At 50.8% G+C, this 17,976-nt stretch overlaps 1 long non-coding RNA gene across 1 annotated transcript; it reads left to right on the top strand.

The window, feature by feature from the left end:
* The first annotated feature begins 909 nt into the window (after positions 1-909).
* Positions 910-17,767, top strand: LOC118893091. The gene is made up of 3 exons (XR_005019410.1): positions 910-1,036; positions 2,077-2,252; positions 17,371-17,767. It is a non-coding gene; the product is annotated as an uncharacterized LOC118893091 (long non-coding RNA).
* Positions 17,768-17,976: the final 209 nt, after the last annotated feature.

Raw genomic sequence — 17,976 nt, 5'->3', positions numbered from 1 at the left:
TCAAGACACATCCTGGCTGGAGCTGGCTATGGGCCGGGCACCTCCGGGGTTAGCGGGGCAGGGCGGGGTGTCCTGGAGAGCCGCGGATGGGCCTCACACCCAGCCTGGGCCAGGACACCCAGTCCTTGGCCGAGGCCCAAACCAGCTCTGTTTACAGAGTCTGTCAGCTCTGTTTCCCCCTCCCCCTCCCACCACTTCCCCTAGAGTCCAGGGGGCTGGGAGACGGCAGGCGGGGCCTGAGGGAGCCTAGGAGGCAGCCAAATCCCAGGCCGGCCTCTCAGTACTCCTCCCCTTCTTGGCTCTTAGGGTGTATCCGCCCCGTTCTCCAGTCTTCTGGTTTCCCCTTTAAAGCATTGAGTGGGAATGCACATTTTAAAAGAGAAATCTGCAGAAGACAAGGCTTACTCCCAAGGAAAGTTTAGCTAATGGTGGAAAGAAAGGAGCAGTGCCGGTAGGCACAGGGAGACTTTTCTAGGCAAGGGGCTTCCTGGATACCTCCAGACAGCCTGGAAGGAGGTTCCCTCCTTCCTCAGGACCCCAAACCTATGGGACCCTGGGAGTTTTTCCAGAACTGCCGGAGGGACTTGGCGCAAATTAGCTGTAGCCGGGCGGGTACGCCGGGGGCTTTCGAGGGGCAGACACATCTTGAGATAAGGCCAACGGCCGGCCGGGCCGCAGTGACTCAGCTGCGGCGGCTGCAAGGAAGCTCTGCGGGCCCCGAGGAACGGGACACAGGAGGCGGGGCCCAACCCGGGACGCCCCGCCCAGCCCCAGGGCTCCGGGAAGTTCCGGCCCACCACCCCCAGCTTCCCAGAGGCGTCCGGATTTCCCACGGGTTTCCCCATCTGCTGCAAATAGTAACAAAGGCTGGCACTTTCAGAGCGCTCACTAAGTGTTAGGCACTTTGCCGGCATCGTGTCTTGTTACCTCCATCAGGGCTCTGAAGCAGGCGCCACTATTACCTCCATTAAGAGACATGGAATCTGAGGTTCAGAGACGCCGAGCGACTTGCTCAAGGTCACACAGCTACTGAATGGTAAGGGCCACAGTTTCCAAACCCCCAGACACCTCTTGCCCCTTCCCAGCTCCCATGTCTCCCATGTCCTGCCCCTCCAGGTGCTAGCAGGTCCCCTGGGGGGTGCCTCCCTAGGCAAAACCAGAAACCTGGACATCCCCTGGTCTGGGGCTCAGTTCAAATATTCATCATTTTGAGGCAATTGCAGTGGTCTTGATTACGTGTCTGCTGAACTCCCAGCCTGGTTTCAGGTGGCGGCAAAGTTTCCCAGCCCTAAGTTTCCCTTTGACTTCCACTTTGAGGGGAAACTCCTAGGAACAGGGCTATCCCCGGGGAACACTGCCCTGACAGCACCCAGCTCTGTCCTCTGGAGAGTCGCAGTCTCCAGAAAGCCCCTGCCTTGCTCACAGATTAGCTCCCCAAACCTGGGACCTTGCCAAGTGAGAAGCTGCTGGCTGGCCCCTGCCTGTGTGGGGTCAGGGCCAGGACTGTGCCACAGAAAGCCAAGTCTGAGCCCCAGAAGGGGTGGAGGAGCAAAGAGCACCCTGGGGCTGCCCTGGAAGGTAGTGAGCTCCCTGTTATCTAGGGTGGCGGAGCACCTGTGGAAGAAATGATTCAAAAAGAGGGTGGGATGAGATGACCTTTAAAACCCCGAATTTCTCTATTCTATGAGTCAGGCAGTGTCCAAGTGAATGGCTTGTTCTGACAGCTGCTTTAATGGAAACTTTCCCAGACTCTCCCACTTCCTTCCCCTTTGACCTCTTTCTGCTGCGCTCCATGATCTTCCTTCTGGAGACTCGGAGAATATTGGAAAGAAGATGACGCCCATGCATCCCTGCCTCAGTTTGCCACTCTGTCCCAGTGGCCATTGTGTGGGCTCTGGGAGGCTCTGATTCATGGGAGAAAGGAAGGAGGAAAGGAAGGAAGGAAGGATGGAAAGAAGGATGTATTTTAAGATGAATGACTGCCTCTGGTTGAGCTGGTCTGACCTGGGCCCTAGTCCCAGCTCCAACCTCTTCTCCCAGATATGTGACCTTGAACAGTGTCACTTTACCTCCCAGGTCCTCTGCAAAATGAGAGAATTTTAACATCAACCAACCTTCCTGTGAGGGTAGTTGGTAGCAACAATGAGTGACTACCATGGGTAAAGTCTTCCCAAGCACAATTGTGTGATGGCTCTCAGCGGGCAGCCCAGCTCTACAGGCAAACATCATTCTTCGTGGTTCTGTTTGAGGAAGTAAGTCCGCAAGGACAGGCAAGTTTTGGTGGGAGAGAAGGGAGAGAGAAGGGGGCCTGAGCAGGGGCTGCAGGGGATGGGTTTCCTGCAGTGGGAAGAGCTGTCCTAAAGATACTACTGTGTATCACCTCTGCGTGCCAGGCATGGTGCTAGGGGCTTCACACACATTGTCACATTTAGTTCTACCTATAAGGTAGGTACTAGTATTATCTCATTTTACAGATAGCAATATCAAGGCTTAGAGAGGTTAAGACACTTGCCAGTGGAGGAGCCAGAATTCACAGCCAGGCTGGCTGACTTTGGAGCCCTGTCCTACCCAAGTTCTGACTTGGGTCCCTTGCCCCTTCCCCACAGCTGTCTTGGAGGCTGGGACCCAGTGGCCTGTCTGATTGTGCCTAGTCCTCCAAGATCCCTCCCCTTGCCTGGCACCCTCCTCTGCCAGCTGTCCTGTCCAGTCAGAGTGGCTTTGGCCAACCAGAGACAGTCTGGCATCATGGCTGTGTTGGACCTTGTACAGAGAGACCAGGGTTGATAGGGGCTAGGATCAAAGCCCCAAATTACAGGAGATAAATAAGATGTGAGGGAGGGGTCCTGGCTGGTGCTGAATCTTGCACAGCAAAGGAAGAAAGGAAGACTGGGAGGCAGGCAGCCACCTCTGCCTACCCTGCACGCAGAACTAAGAAGTGACCTTGGGCACCTGAAAGCAGCTCTGGTTCCATCAGGGTTGAGGAAGGTTTTAGACAGTTATTTAGGAAAGCTGTAAGACTTGAGGCTGCCCTAACTATAAGATGATATTGGAGGACCCCAAGATCTTCCCCAAACACCCCCGCACACATATACACACACTCTCCTGTCAGAGTCAAGTCTGGCCTGGGGCATCCCCTGGTCAAAGCGCTGCCCTGCAGTCCTCCTGGCCATCCTGGAAAATCTCTGTCCAGTGGCACAGAGCCCCCAAAGGGGGCCCCCTTCCCCTTTAGTAGAAGAGTCCCCTCCTTGCCCTCTCATCTCCACTCCCAGTCAACTCTTCATCTTTTCTTGGAAACAAATCGCTCCCAACTTCAAAGCATCATAATTCCCCCCAAAGAGCAATCTCAAGAATGTCAAGGGGAAATTATTGAATTATCCTGGTTGGCAGAAAAATCTAATTTATAGCAAAGCATTTCTCCTGAAATCTTAATAGATTTTTTTTTTCCTCCAATGGATTTTAATGTGCAATTGTTTCCCAGGCTTGGAAATTTAGTTTGAAGCACTGACATAGCTTTTCAGTTCTTGATTTATTGCCAGCTCCCTGCTTTTGAGCCTGATAGTAAACCCAACATCCTATTTTCTCTTAAATGTGAGAGGACTGCTCTGTCTGTTCAGCCTGCTGGACCAGACATCTGATGGCACTGCCACCTCATTAAGGGTGTGAGGGAGTCTGGAGACCTGGCTGAACCCCCCCTGCCCTCCTTGACTGGCTCTCAGGGGAAAGTCCCCACCTTGAGGATTTTGCTAGCATGGAACCTCAATGCCATGTGTATGAGGATACCACTGGTCTCTGGGGACCGGTTGGGGCAATGGAATGGCTAACCTTCCTCTCTGCCCACTCCCTGCCTCCTAGCCTATCAAGGTGCCTGGCGCAAAATAAGGACTCAGCCAACAGGTGTCAGTTGACATAGAGGGTGGCATGGCTGAGTGTCAGAGTCCTGCTTGGGCCAATGACAGCTTAGGCTCCCATTAGCAAAGGAATGTTGTGTTGACATCTTTGCCCAGGCTGCAGTCCGTTGGATTGGAATCATCTGGGCATAGCACAGGGTGCTGGCAAGGGTGCTGCCTAGATAGAGGTCTCAATTTATGGGGGCATGGCCAGCACTGGGGAAGGGGGCTGGAAGGCCCAATGGCATCAGAAAAATGCATCCTCCCCAAAAGATGAGAAACTCACTGTGCCCCCAACCACCTTTCAAGAGTATCTGACTAGAGCAATGCTTAACCAGAACTCGCTAATAAGGAGAGCGGGCTTTTGGAATGAATGACTGGCAGAGAAAGGAGATATTTAGGAACAAAGCCAACTTCTTTTGAGCCCTTGGAATGATAATATCGATTTTAAAGATGCAGAAACTGAGGCTCTCAGAGAGGGGCAGAAGCTCACGAAGCTCTGGCAAGTAGCCAAAGTGACACTGAAGCCCAGATGTTTGACTCCCTGAGGGCTCATCTAACAGCGTGGGAGGCTGTATCAGGGTTATTAGCCTGACCCTACAGGACCTAGCAAAGATCAGGATCCTTTGGGAGGGCGGGGGTTCCTCAGGCCCCTATGGAAGCTGCCCTCCATCCAGTTTCAGAGCAAGCTGACAGGCCCATGGGGACTCCATCCTAGGTCATGGTTGTTCTCTGGAGGTTTCTTCTAGCAGTCCTCCTATCCCTGACCCCATCTTTCCAAATATCCAGAGACCCTAGAGATTTCAGCCTCTTTCCTCCCAGAGATTGCTGTGGTGGCAAGTGGGAGAATCACCTGGCCAGAGAAGGGTGGTGAACAAGGGGCAAGGGGAAGAGGGTCTGCACCTTTCCACTCACTCCTCTCGGGAATGTGCCCTTCTCCATCTCTCCCTGACTGCCTGGCCTTCTATCCTCAGGGAATTTGGGTTTCCTCTCCCAGGGCATTACCAGGAACAGAGAGACAAATGGCCTAACCCCTGAAAAGCTCTGAGGGGCTCCCTAGGCATGGAGGGCACACCCTGGCCAGGGTCTGAACATGGAAGTAGGGGGAGAACTAATGCCCCCAGGAGAGCCACAGGACACAATCTCATGGGCAGAAGCGGCCTGGCATGTGGGTTACATTGTTTACCACACAGAGTAGGATGGCAAGCAGGGATGGGCACTTCTGTCCCACGCCCAGAACCTGAGGTAGAAGGGTGGCGGGAAGGGAGGGGGCGGTCCCGACTTCGCTAGCTCACCTACTGGCTCACCCTTGAGAGACCAGGGCTCTTGGCGGTGGCTGAGAATGGAGATGAAGGTGACAGTAGGATTTAGGGCAGCCCTTGGAGCCGTCAGAGGTGGCTGCTGGGAGAGCACACTGGCTGAGTCTCCCCCGATGGCCCACCCCTCTAGCCATCAGCCCCTCTCTTGGCGCCTCTCGTGGGTCCCGGGCCGGCCTCACCCCACAACACTTCTGCACACGGCCAGGCCCAGCCCCTGCCTGAAGCGGACCCTGGACACTTAGTGAGGCCCCTCCTACCCCATCCAGCTCTCTGGAGCAAATCTAGGAGCGCAGCCAGGAGTGGGTGGTTTGAGGGAGCTCACAGGATTGTGGGGAGGAGGATCGGGGGCAGGCGTTTCTGTGTGGCTTCAGGGCAGAACCAGGCCTGGGGCTGAGCATCCTAGAGACCCTGCTCCCATGAGGAAGGCGTCCTCACCACTCAAGCTGCGAAAGCACAGAACAGGAGGCATCATGGGGAAAGAGCGCCCTGCCAAAGGGCTCCTCCCCTAGAGGCCTGCCTCTCAAGGCTACACCACACAAGCTTCTGCTCAGGAGGCGGGGGAGCTGCCACCCTGGTGAATCCACTCTGTTCCTCCAGATTTAATGACTCCCAAAATGTCATCTCTGCTGGGACAACTCCCTGGCTCTGTCCCAGCCAGCTGGAACCCCGGTCACCTCTTCCCTCCCCAGTGCTCGTCCCTTTACCCTTTGGCAGGCCTTAACACCAGACATGGCTGTGAGCCAGGCCCAGGAGAGCTAAGCGGTGGGTGGGTGGACAGGAGAAGGAAACCTGAGTAGGCTGGTCATCTGATCCCAGCTCCTGGGAATGGGAAGCTCATGAGAGGCCAATACTGGGACCCTTCCCTGAGGGTGTCAGGGAGCAGGCTTCCAGGATGGGGGCCGCTGCGGCACTGATCGACACTTTCCAGAAGGGCACAATAGGGATCAGGGATGAGGAAGCCACTGATGGGACCCCAAACACATGGCAAGTCAGTCTTGGGTAGGTCTGGGGGCTTTGAGGGTCCCAACTGGTCAGCTAGGGGGGCAGATCCAAGGGGGTTTCTGCCTATGGCTCCCTGGTCGCAGTTGTAGTTTGGTAAGATGAGGTATAGGGCAGCCCAGCTCTGGAAGGAGCTGTGCCCGGTCAGGGCCTTGGCCCCAACCTTGAAAGCCCCCTGTGCCACAGCCCCTGCTGACCAGCTATTCTGATCAGACTGTGGGGCAGGGCCCTTTTCCGGCGGTTCTGAAGCTTTGCCCTCTGGTGAGTAATTTCTTGGAGTTTGTGTCTGGCATCAAGATCAGAGGTTTTGCTCTCCACCTTCTACCTCTGAAGGAACCAGGAAGAAGAGCCCTTCTTGAGGGCCCTGGGGGATGCTTCTGATCTGAGAGAGGGCTCCAGAGGCAGGATGAGGGGCATGTATGGACCTGAAGTGCTTGGGGCAGGAGGCTCCTGTACCGGGTCCTCCAGCCCACGCACCTTGGCATGGGCTCCCTGGGTCTGAGTCTGACAGGCACCACAGGTTGATATGCTTAATAGCGGTCATGCAAAAGGCACACCTGCCGCCCAAGCCCTTGGCCGCTAGCCCATGCCTCAGTCCCACCACCTCTCAGCACTGAGCAGACTCACCAAGGGCAACCTGGAATGGCTGGAGCTCCAATTGCAGCTGGAAGGTCAGGGTTAGACTCGAAGAACTTTCTGAATATAAGAGCTGTGATGTGTAACCAGCGAAGGTGAACTGACCACTCATCTCTCAGCAACCAGGTGCCAGACTTGTCCCTTCAACCTGTCCCGCCACTGGTTAGATCTCAGTAAATGGTATTACCAGCCACCTATCCACCCAAGACCCCTGGGCAGCGAGCCCCTCAGCCCCATGTCCAATCTAGCCCACAGGCCTTGGCATCTCTCCCTCCCAACATCTCAAGAATCTGTTCCATAGCCCTCCACCTCCACTACCACCACCCAGGCCACGCCACCGCACCTCTCTTCTGGATGCCTGCAGCAGCCTCTCACTGTCTGCCTGCTCCTACCCATGCCCCTGCTGTCCATTCTTCACCCAACAGCCAGAGTGAGCATCTCAAAATGTAAGTCAAATGGGTCTCACTCCTACTACAAACCCTCCAGGGCGCTGTGATCCCTTTGGGTAATGTCCTGCCCAATTGACTCCAGCCCATCTCCTGCTACCTTGACCACAGAACTCAGCTACAGTGGCCTCATTCTGTTTGCCCCTAGCTTGACTACGACTCTTCCATCTCTCTGGCCTCTTAACTGTCACTTACTCATCTTTAAGACTAGGAAGACTTTTCAATCTGCAACCCCCTCCAAGGCTCTGAGAATCCCTGCTGAAACCTGAATCTATCCCCCCAACACCTGTCAACCTCTTGCTGTCATATTTCTTTATTCTTGAGTCTACCTACTTGAGAATGACAGTCACAATCTAGACACACACCCATAGAACAAGACATGTGAAATGACCACAGTTAGAGAGGTAGAAATAAAGGGAGGTTGGTGGTAGAGGTGGGGAACAGACAGCCCCCTTCCTTTGCCCCCATCCCTCCCACTATCTCTAGGGTCATGAGTAAGCTCTCAGAAGAGGACACTTACACATTCAGGTGCCTACTCCCATTTAACTTTTTCTTTTTTTATTGTGGTAAAATATACATAACATAAAATTTACCACTTTAACTATTTTTAAGCGTATAGTTTAGTGGCATTAAGTAAATCCACATTGTTGTACAGCAATCATCACCATCCATCCCCAGGACTTTTTCATCATCCCAAAATGAAACTCTGTACCCACTAAACAACAGTTCCGCATACCTTTCTCCCCCTAGCCCACAACCACCATTCTACTTTCTGTCTCTATGAACTCTACTCTAGATAGCTCACACAAGTGGAATCGTACAGTATTTGTTTTTTTGTGTCTGGTTTATTTCACCTAGCATAATGTCTTCAAAGTTCATCTATAGTGTAGTATATATGAGAATTGCCTTCCTTTTTTTTTTTTAAATTTATTTATTTATTTATATATTTATTTATTTTTTGGCTGCGTTGGGTCTTCGTTGCTGCACGCGGGCTTTCTCCAATTGCAACGAGCGGGGGCTACTCTTCCTTGCGGTGCACAGGCTTCTCACTGTGGTGGCTTCTCTTGTTGTGGAGCACAGGCTCCAGGCACACGGGCTTCAGTAGTTGTGGCATGTGGGCTCTAGAGCGCAGGCTCAGTAGTTGTGGCACATGGGCTCAGTTGCATCGTGGCATGTGGGATCTTCCCGGACCAGGGCTCGAACCCGTGTCCCCTACATTGGCAGGCGGATTCTTAAGCACTGCACCACCAGGGAAGCCCCTGCCTTCCTTTTTAAGGCTGAATAATATTCCATTTTATGTATACACCGCATTTTGTTTGTCCATTCATCCACTGATGTACAGTTGAGTTATTACCACTTTTTGCCTATTATGAATTATACTGCTATGAACACAAGCGTAAAAACATCTGTTCAAGTCCTTACTTTCAGTTCTTTTAAGTGTATACCCAGAAGTAAAATTGCTGGATCATATGGTAATTCTTTTTAATTTTTTGAAAAACTGCCATATCATTTCCCACAGCAGCTGCATCATTTTACATTCTCACTGGCAATGCACAAGTGTTCCAATTTCTCCACATCCTTACCAACACATGTTATTTTCTGTTCAGTTTAGTTTTTTGTTTTTTAATAGTAGTCATCCAAATGGGTGTGAATTAGTATCTCATAGTGATTTTAATTTTGAATTTCCTAATAATTTAGTGATGTTGAACACCTTTTCATGTGTTTACTGGCCATCTGTGTATCTTCTTTGGAGAAGTGTCTGTTTAATTCCTTTGTCCAATTTTAAATTCGGTGTTCATTTGTTTTTTGCTGTTGAGTTGTGGGAGTTCTTTATATATTCTGGATATTAACCCCTTATATGATTTGCAAATATTTCTCCCATTCCATGGGTTTCCTTTTCACTCTATTGGTATTGTCCTTTGATGCACAAAAGTTTTTAACTTTGATGAAGCCCAATTTATCTATTTTTCCTTTTGTCGCCTGTGATTTTGGTGTCATTTGCAAGAAATCATTGCCAAATCCAATGACATGACATGGAGATTTTCCCTTATGTTCTCTTTTAAGAGTTTTATAGTTTAGCTCTTATGTTTAGCTCTTTGATCCATTTTGAGTTAATATTTGTATATGGTGTAAAGTAAAGATCCAACTTCATTCTTTTGCATGTAGACATCCAGTTTTCCCAATACCGTTTGTTGAAAAGACTGTTCTTGCCTCGTTAAATTGTCTTGGCACCCTTGTCAAAAACCATTTGACTATATATGCGAGGATTTATTTCTTGGTTCTCTATTATATTTCATTTGTCTATATGTCTGTCTCTATGCCAGTGCCACACTCTCCTGATTACTATAGCTTTGAAGTAAGTTTTGAAATCAGGTGATACGAGACCTCCAAGTTTGTTCTTTTTCAAGATCGTTTTGGCTATTCAGGGTCCCTTGAGATTCCATATGAACTTTAAGATGGATTTTTCTATATCTGAAAAAAACATTGTTGGGATTTTGATAGTGATTGTACTGACTCTTGTGAGTTTGTTTAAGGAGGGCCTGGGCCAGCTAGGGTGTCCCAAGGTGACCAGGAACCAGCAGTGCAGTAAGGATGAATGGTGGTCTGAGCAGAAGGAGAAGGCACAGACTTAGCACATTGAAGAGTGAGGGCAAGGGGCTACCCTTCTTTAAAATACTGAAAGCTTTGGCTCTTCCCAGTTCTCCATCAGAGACAGGTCTCCATGGCAGGAGTTTACCCATTTGTGTAATGGGCATTGCATTCCTAAGCCACTGAAAAGGCTCCTCCAGAATCAAATGCCTCCTCCTTTTCCTCGTTTAGGTTTTTCAGCTCTTGAAAAACCTTATTGATTTATTAGGACCTGGTACTCCCTATCCTGGCTCTTAGGGATATTAGCGCAAATTTTGATGTGGCTGAGACTCTGTCTCACTCCAGCCCCTGACCAGGTCATCCTTCCAGTCCAGCCAGCTACCCCTTCCAGGAGGAGCAAGTTCCCTCAAGACTGTGGGGAATAGGAATGTGTAGTTCTGGGCCCTCAGGGAGAGGATGGCTGGGCAGAATCTCTTCGTGAAGATTATAAAGATGGTGTCCTCATCCTGGTGCATCTTATAAGCAGATCTGGACCTCAGCAGGTGAGGTCCACCTGCAGCAGTGAAAGCAATGGTGGACACAGGCAGCCTTCTTGTGCAGCCTAGACTCTTGGGAGATGATTCACTGGGCCCTAAGCCATACCTCTGGCTCTGCCTCAGAAAAACTCCTACACTCAGTCCATCACTGAAGACAGACAGAAGGATAAATGAGCAGACTCTGAGCCCCTGATGGGGCACCATTCCCAGTTCTGAGCTGTGACACTCATCCACCCTGCCTGCCGGGCCATGGGAACACAGGAGAGCCTTTACCGCTGTAACTCTAGGAGGCATGGCTGGGGCTTCTGGCCACGCATCCTTCTCTGGAAGGGGTTGTCTAACTCCAACTCTGACAGAGGGCCCAGGGGTTTCTGGCACAGCCTGAATTTCTCTCTCAGTGTTCATATATATGTGACCAGGGGTCAGAAAATAAGGTCCTTGAGCCAAATAGGAACCTTTATCCCAGTTGTTTTTAAAGCATCCCAAACTTTATCAGGCTAACTGGAGTCATTTTAGATACAGAAGTAAAGCAGCCAGCAGGGAACATTCTTCCTATTTCAGAGATGAGACGATAGAGGCCTAGAAGGTTACGTCAATGCTGGGAAGGGTCTCATCTAACTGAGCTTTTGTTTTACCAAGTGAAATCTATCCATCTGTTCATTCATGCATTCATTCAGTGCCTACTACTGGACAGGTCCCTTGCCAGGGTCTGGGGATACAACAGTGAGTAGGACAGAAACTCTCTCTCATGGAAGTCTGCTGGGGGAGGCAGATGGTAGCAAACAAACAAATAAACAAAAACCCCTAATGAAGGGAAAGAAGTAATGGAACATGGGTCTATGGGAGTATTTAACTAAAGAATCTGACCTGGATCAAGAAGTCAGTGAGATACCACAGAGCAACTAAGCCCGTGTGCTACAACTACTGAGCCTGTGCTCTAGAGCCCACGAACCACAACTACTGAGCCCTCGTGCCACAACTACTGAAGCCCATGTGCCTAGAGCCCGTGCTCCACAACAAGAGAAGCCACCGCAATGAGAAGCCCATGCACCGCAACGAAGAGTGGCCCCCGCTCACCGCAACTAGAGAAAGCCCATGCAGCAATGAAGACCCAACACAGCCAAAAATAAATACAACAAAAACATACATTTATTTTTTTAAAAAAAGTCACGTGTTCCCTGAGAAAGCAGAGACCTGAAGGACGAGTCAAACAGACAAAGGGGAAGGGGAAGAGTATTCCAGGCAGAGGGAACAGCATGTGCAAAGGCCTGGGGGCTGGAGGGACAGGCCCAAAGAGGAAAGGTCACCTGGGGAGCTGGAGACCATAACCAAGGGTTTGGGATTCCTACCTGTATTCTTCCACCATACCCCACAGCCCAATGCCCACATGTTTCATGGCCTCAGATAACACCCTCAGCCCCTATTGGGCTGCTCACTGCACCCGCAGGTGCCCAGGAGAGCTCAAAGAAGGACCACAGAGTATAGAATATCAGAATTGTGCAAAGAACATATAAGGTGTATCCAACTTTGCTGAAGCCCCTTCAGGCCCTGTGGCTGGTGGAGGCCTCTGGCTTGAGTTAAGACTAGAGGCGAAAGATTGAGTGCTGAGTAGAAAAGTTTTACTGCCAAACAAAAAACTGTTCCAGCAGAGAGTCTAGGTTGGGGAAGGGGGAGAAATGGGGTTGGTCATGAACTATCTCTGTTCTGTATTCAAAAAACAAAGTTTCTGAGTGTTGCTGATTGACTGGGGATATCTGGCTTGTAGGTCAGGGGAGCACTGGGTTGGCTGAGAGTGGTCGGCTGTGGACCTGGGGTGTCTGCTTCAGGATTATGGTGTCTAGCAGCCTCTGTGTGTACATGATATGCCTGAATCAAGATTTGGGTGCCCAATCAGGTCTGCACTGATGTCAGCAGGCTAGATGGCCAGATTGGGGCTTATCACTGGCCACTGGCCTTCAATTCTTTACATATGAAAGTGTGTGGGGACCTCCAGATCCCTACACCCTGAGTCCAGTCCAGTTAATAATTGTTTGCTGAATGCGAATGTCGATCTGTGATCTATATCCTCAACACCTAAGCCAGGGTCGCCTTCCTCTTCCTCACCCCCACATGCTGTGTTGAATTCTATTTCCTCTCATCTTCCACTGTGCCTGCCCTAGTCTAGGCTACCATTATTGCTCACCCAAAGGCATTCATTTCCTCCAAACTTATCACCTCCAGCTCATGGTCTATGAGTCATCTGTCTGAAATGTCACTTATCTTCTTAAAACCTTTCCTTGACTCCCTTTGGCCACTGGGACAAAGCCCTGAGGTTTGCACACCCAAGCAGTCGACCTCTCCAAGCCCACCCCCTCCATGTCCCCCTCACACACTAGGCTCAGCCACAGTGAATTTCCAGTTTCTCCAAAGTCATGCTCCCTCTCACTGTTAGGCCTTTGCCAGTGGTGTTCCTTCTGGGTGGAATGCTGTTCTCACCTTCACCTGGCCACATCCTGCTTATTTTTTAAGTGTCAGTTTATATGCCAATACCTTGGAGCCTTCCCTGACATCTCTAAATTGGGGTTAGGTGTTCCCACCTTAGTGTACCACAGTCCCTTCTCTTCCTTAAATATTTATTTGAATTGGAGTGTGGGGGAGAGATGTGGTACCTCGGGTTATTTAGGGAAGACGTCTATCCCCTGTTGCTCAAACTGCCTAGAAACATGGGCTGGAACCTCTGGAGAAGGAGATGCCAGCGCAGCCCCGCTTCTTCCTCTAGTTCCTACTCTAAGGAGGGTGAGTAGTCCCTTGGGCGGATTCTTCTTCTGAGCCATGCTGTAAGGAGACTCACTGCTTCGCCAGCAGGGCACACGGTGGGTAGAGGGCTCCAGGCTGACCAGCCAGAACACTGGACCTACAGGGGCCAGGCAAGGGCCCAGGTTGGAGAAAGGCAGGCCAGCGTTCAAACTCTGCGTCTCTCCATCTGACCGAGTGACCGTGCCATTAAGCGGCCTGACTTTCCGCTCAGCTCAGCCCGGGCTTCTAGTGGGGGTTGTGTCTAGGCCAAGAGGATTCTCAAGCAGCCTGGCTGCCTTTTTGAACTTGAGTGTCTGGCTCTTGGGTGAACAGAATGAATATCCTCCCGTGAACTAGAAATGCCTCCCTGGGGCTCTGTTCTTTGAAAGAAATCAAGGGGTCCCACAGACTGACCTCGAGGCCAGTGATTTTTTCCAAAGTCAACACAAGTCACCACTCTCTAAAACTTCCACCAACTCTGCTCCTCCCCACCACCACCCTGCCACCGCCATGTCAAGTGGTGATGGAAAGTTCTCAAGGGCCCCCTCTCCTGTTGTGTAAAACGGGCACCCATGTGCATGCCTGACTGTTGACTGGGGTGAGTTCTAGGGAAAGGAGAGTTGGGATGACACAGTCATTTTACTGTGTATGCTTCTATAATGTGGGGATGTTTTTACAAGCACGTATCACTCCTATAATTAACGATACAATCTAAGTAAAAAGTTCCATCTTGTAGGCCATAGGTTCGGAGGGCAGAGAGTGACAAGGAAGACTTGATAGGTGAGACGGCACTGGAGCTGGGCCTGGTCAGGAGGGCAGCAGCGGCAAGGGGACCTTTGGACCCGGTAAAGGCAAGATCCAGGGCTCAAAGATGAGAGAGCTTTAGGGGAAGAGGACAAAAAGGATGGGCACACACTGGGCTGGAGGAGGAGTTTATGGAAGACTGGTGAGAGGTGAGTTAGTACTGTAGTGTGTAGGGCCTTGGATGCCAGACCAAGGAGTTTATATTAAGGGGTTTTTGAACCAGAGAGATGTGACCTGAGCTAGGCCTTGGGGCTGGAGCTGGCATAGGTGAGAGAAAGGCCAGGCCTGCCAGGAGGCTGTTTGCATATCCCAGTGAGAAGAGCAACAGTCAGGGGAAAGGGGTTCCTGAATGAATGAGCTGGGCTGGCCAGGACCTCAGCACTGATGACCCACCCGCCACCTGCACCACAAATCTTCCCAAAGCCTCGCTGGGCACTGGCAGCTCTGCCTGAGGTTCCTGGTCCACCTGTAGCCAGAGACAGGGTGACATCCCAGTGTAACTCTGGTTCAGTCTCACTTGCCCACCTTGACCCAGAAAGGAGGTGGACCCCTTGGGGCCTCCAGTTCCTTTTGCCTTCACAGAAGAACTCCAGAGCAGCTGTTTGATTTTGGGTCACCTGGTGATTCATTTGCATATCACGTTTTCCTGGGTCCTAGAGGAAAAGCAAACCTGTACACCACCAAAAAAGTTACTAGGATGTGTCAGCATGAGCCAGATGACGATTCTTACACTGTAGGGCCACCTGCAAGATGCAGGACGGTGCTTTGGCAATGCTGGGGGTTCCCAAGGGTTCCAGAGAGGCCCAGACACCTCAACGGACTGGGTCTGACAGCAGGGAGGGTAGGCTAGAGTGCCCCACCCAGTGCACCTCCCAGCCCTGCCTCCTGCCCCATCAGAGGCTGCTGGGGGCAGTCATGCCTAAGGGGCCATCCAGGGTCACTTGAGGACCTACATAGAGACAGACTGGGCCTTGGGCAGGTTCTTCAAGATCAAAGAACCCTTCTCCTCTTCATAATTATGGTTCCCCCCCCATTATGACCAGCTACCAAGGACTCAAAGTTGAAAGAAAACCCGACGAGCAGGGAGGGAGCATCTTCTCCCCTCTCTGACTCCTCTGAGTTGTTTAATGGAAAGAGATCAAGGCTACTGCACCCTGAAAGGGCCCAGAAATTTCAGAGTCTAATGAACACATCAGGCAAGGAAAATCTCTTCCTCTACCGCTGGTGGTCTCACAGCTAAGAGCTCTGGGGCTTGCTGTTCCCCTTGCCTAGATTCCCTTCCTCTCCTGGCCCCATAGTGGCTGAGGAACTCCTGTTCTTTCTTGCAGGTACCACCTCTTCTGTGAAGTGAAGCTTCCCTTTACCACTCTACCAGCACATTCCCCTCCTCCGTTGTTTCTGTGTCTTGTATTTAACCTATCACTGCATATTGCACCCTCTGCTGTTTTGCTTTATTTATGGTCTGGTGTGATGTCATATGAGCCTTCCTCTGCTCTGTGTCCCCGGGGGTAGCCGAGTGTCTGCCTCATTGAGCAGGTGCTCACCAAGCATTGCTGTAACAGAGCCACAAAGCACAGTCCTGGATTACCCAAGCCAATTCCAGGCCACTTTGGGATGCTTTACCCTTCCTAACTACCCCCTACCAGCCCACCCTTAGCCTCCAACACCCCCCTACCCCCACCTGAGGTTGGAGCCTGATGTCAGCCACACCTGGAGGTGTCTTTCTTGAAAGGGTCTTCAAAGTAGCAGTCTGTAGAGGTCCCCCAAATTCTCGGTGACCTTGGCACTTGGGCCAAGGCAGAGTGGGGAAGGCTGGAGCTGTGGTGATCCCTCACCGCTCTGGAGGTTGACCCTTGTGCAGCAGCAATGTGGCGATGATTGACAACCCATGTACGATAAGGAGCATGGGTTGTGACCCGGGTGAGTGAGCACGCTGCCTACCCAGGGTGTCCCGACACCCCATCTGGAGATGGCCTGGTGTGGACTCAGGACCCAGGATGTGATCCAGCTTGAGCTATGGGCAGGGCACGCGAGACTAGCCAGGCGGGTAGGAGGCTGTAGTCACCCTCCATGAAGTGAGCACCTCTGAATCCTCAGTCCATCTCTTCCACCCTCAAGATAAGGATCCAAGGTCCAGGCAGGCGTTGGCAGTGAAGAGAATGCCAGCCCCTGCCACAGGGGCCTTGGCAGTACCAGCTGCCCCCTTGGATGCCCCAGCTGTAGGCTTCTTGCTCCAGACTTTGCATTCCTCTAGGATGACAGTGCCCTCTGTCACTAGCCACTCGGCCAAGTCAGAGCCTTGCCCTCCTTCTGCCAGGGCAGCTTTTCTGTGGGCTTCTCAAGCCTTAGAATTCTCTGGCTGGCTGATGGCTCATCTTCTGCTTAGCCAGGCTCCAATGTCGGGCTCACCCCCCAGCTTGAGTCAGCACCCAGCTGGCTGCTCAAGCCTTGGCTCTGGTCTCTAAGAGGTCTCTGGGCAAATCTGCAGCTCAGCTCTAAACACTTTTGCATTTGGTCTCTTTGGTTCATTGATCAGGAATCATACGATCTTTTAAAAACACAGCTGGTAGAGTTGCCCATCTGGGCTTCTGCATTTGGATCATAAGTTGGGCTGCCTAGAATTTATTTAAACCTGCAGGTCTGGGTGCAGAATGAGGCTGCTCTCACAGTGTCTCCTGTGATGATCTTCTCATTTTCTGGATCATCTTAATTCTTGGGACCACTCTTGGCTGGGTTTCTAGGACTCAGTCTGTTTTTAATGTTCATTTGTCTCCTGAGTTCTTCTAAGGACTATTTTCTCTTGACACTGAGATTCACTAATTACAGGATAAAGCACTTATCTGCACTCCTCCCCTGTCCCTGCAACACACACACACACACACACACACACACACACACACGTTTCCCAGACAAGATGGGTCAGAAGTCCTTAGTCAGGTCAGTAACCCAAGATAGTGATGTCCTCTGTGCTCCCCTCCCCACACCATCCTTTGAAATATACACAGGACATTGCTGATGTGTCAGAGACTGCCAAGTGTCCCCCAATATCTGGTCTAGCTGAGTACATGGCATCCAAAATAAATACTAAATTTCCCAGCCTCCTTTCCAGCTATGTGACTAAGTTTTGGTCAATAAGCTATAAGTAGGATAGTGTATGCAACTTCTTGAAAGGCATGCCCTTCTTCCTTTCTCCTTTTTTCATGCCAGCCATAAAGTACCTTCTGTGATGTGATAGCTGGAGTTAGAGCAGCCATATTAGAATATTAGGATGAAGCCAGTCTCTGAAGATGGCAGATGTGGTAGCCCAACTTCCAAGATGGCCTCCAGTAATTCTCAACTACTGGTATGTCCTTGTTTCATTCTCTCCCATATTCAACAGGACTGACCAGTGTAACCAACAGGATATTGCAGAAATGATAGTGTGATTTCTGAGACTACTTCATAAAGGACACTGCAGCTTCTGCACTTGTTCTAGGCTAGTGGAAGCCAGCTGCCATGTTGTAAGCACACTCAAGCAACCCTATGGAGCATTATAGGTGGTGAGGAACTGAGGCTTCCTGCCATCAGCCAGAACCAATGTTGCAGTGCCAGTCAGGCCATCAAGTGACCACAGCTCCATTCTGACATCCTGACTGCAACCTTATGAGAGAGCTTAAGCCAGAATCACCTAGCAAAATTACTCCTGAATTCCTGACACACAGAAAGTGTGAGGTAAGAAAAGCTTATTGTTGTTATAAGCCACTGAGTTTTGAGGTAATTTGTTACACAACAACAGAGGAAAAAAACAAAATAGAAGGAGCCTTGATCCTCTGAAATTGTGGAGGGCCATAGCAACCCTTACATTTACATCAGACTTTTTTTTAAGAGACATAAACTTCTCTTATTTTCACAACTATTATTTTGAGTTTTCTGTCATTCCTATTCCTAGTCTTATTTTGGAACTACTCATTCAGAAACTCTTTTAAGAATTGCTAGCTGGAAGTGC

Source organism: Balaenoptera musculus, chromosome 3 (assembly GCF_009873245.2).
Source record: "Balaenoptera musculus isolate JJ_BM4_2016_0621 chromosome 3, mBalMus1.pri.v3, whole genome shotgun sequence".
In the NCBI taxonomy this organism is placed as follows: domain Eukaryota; kingdom Metazoa; phylum Chordata; class Mammalia; order Artiodactyla; family Balaenopteridae; genus Balaenoptera; species Balaenoptera musculus.
This window is presented reverse-complemented; position numbering and strand designations above follow the sequence as displayed.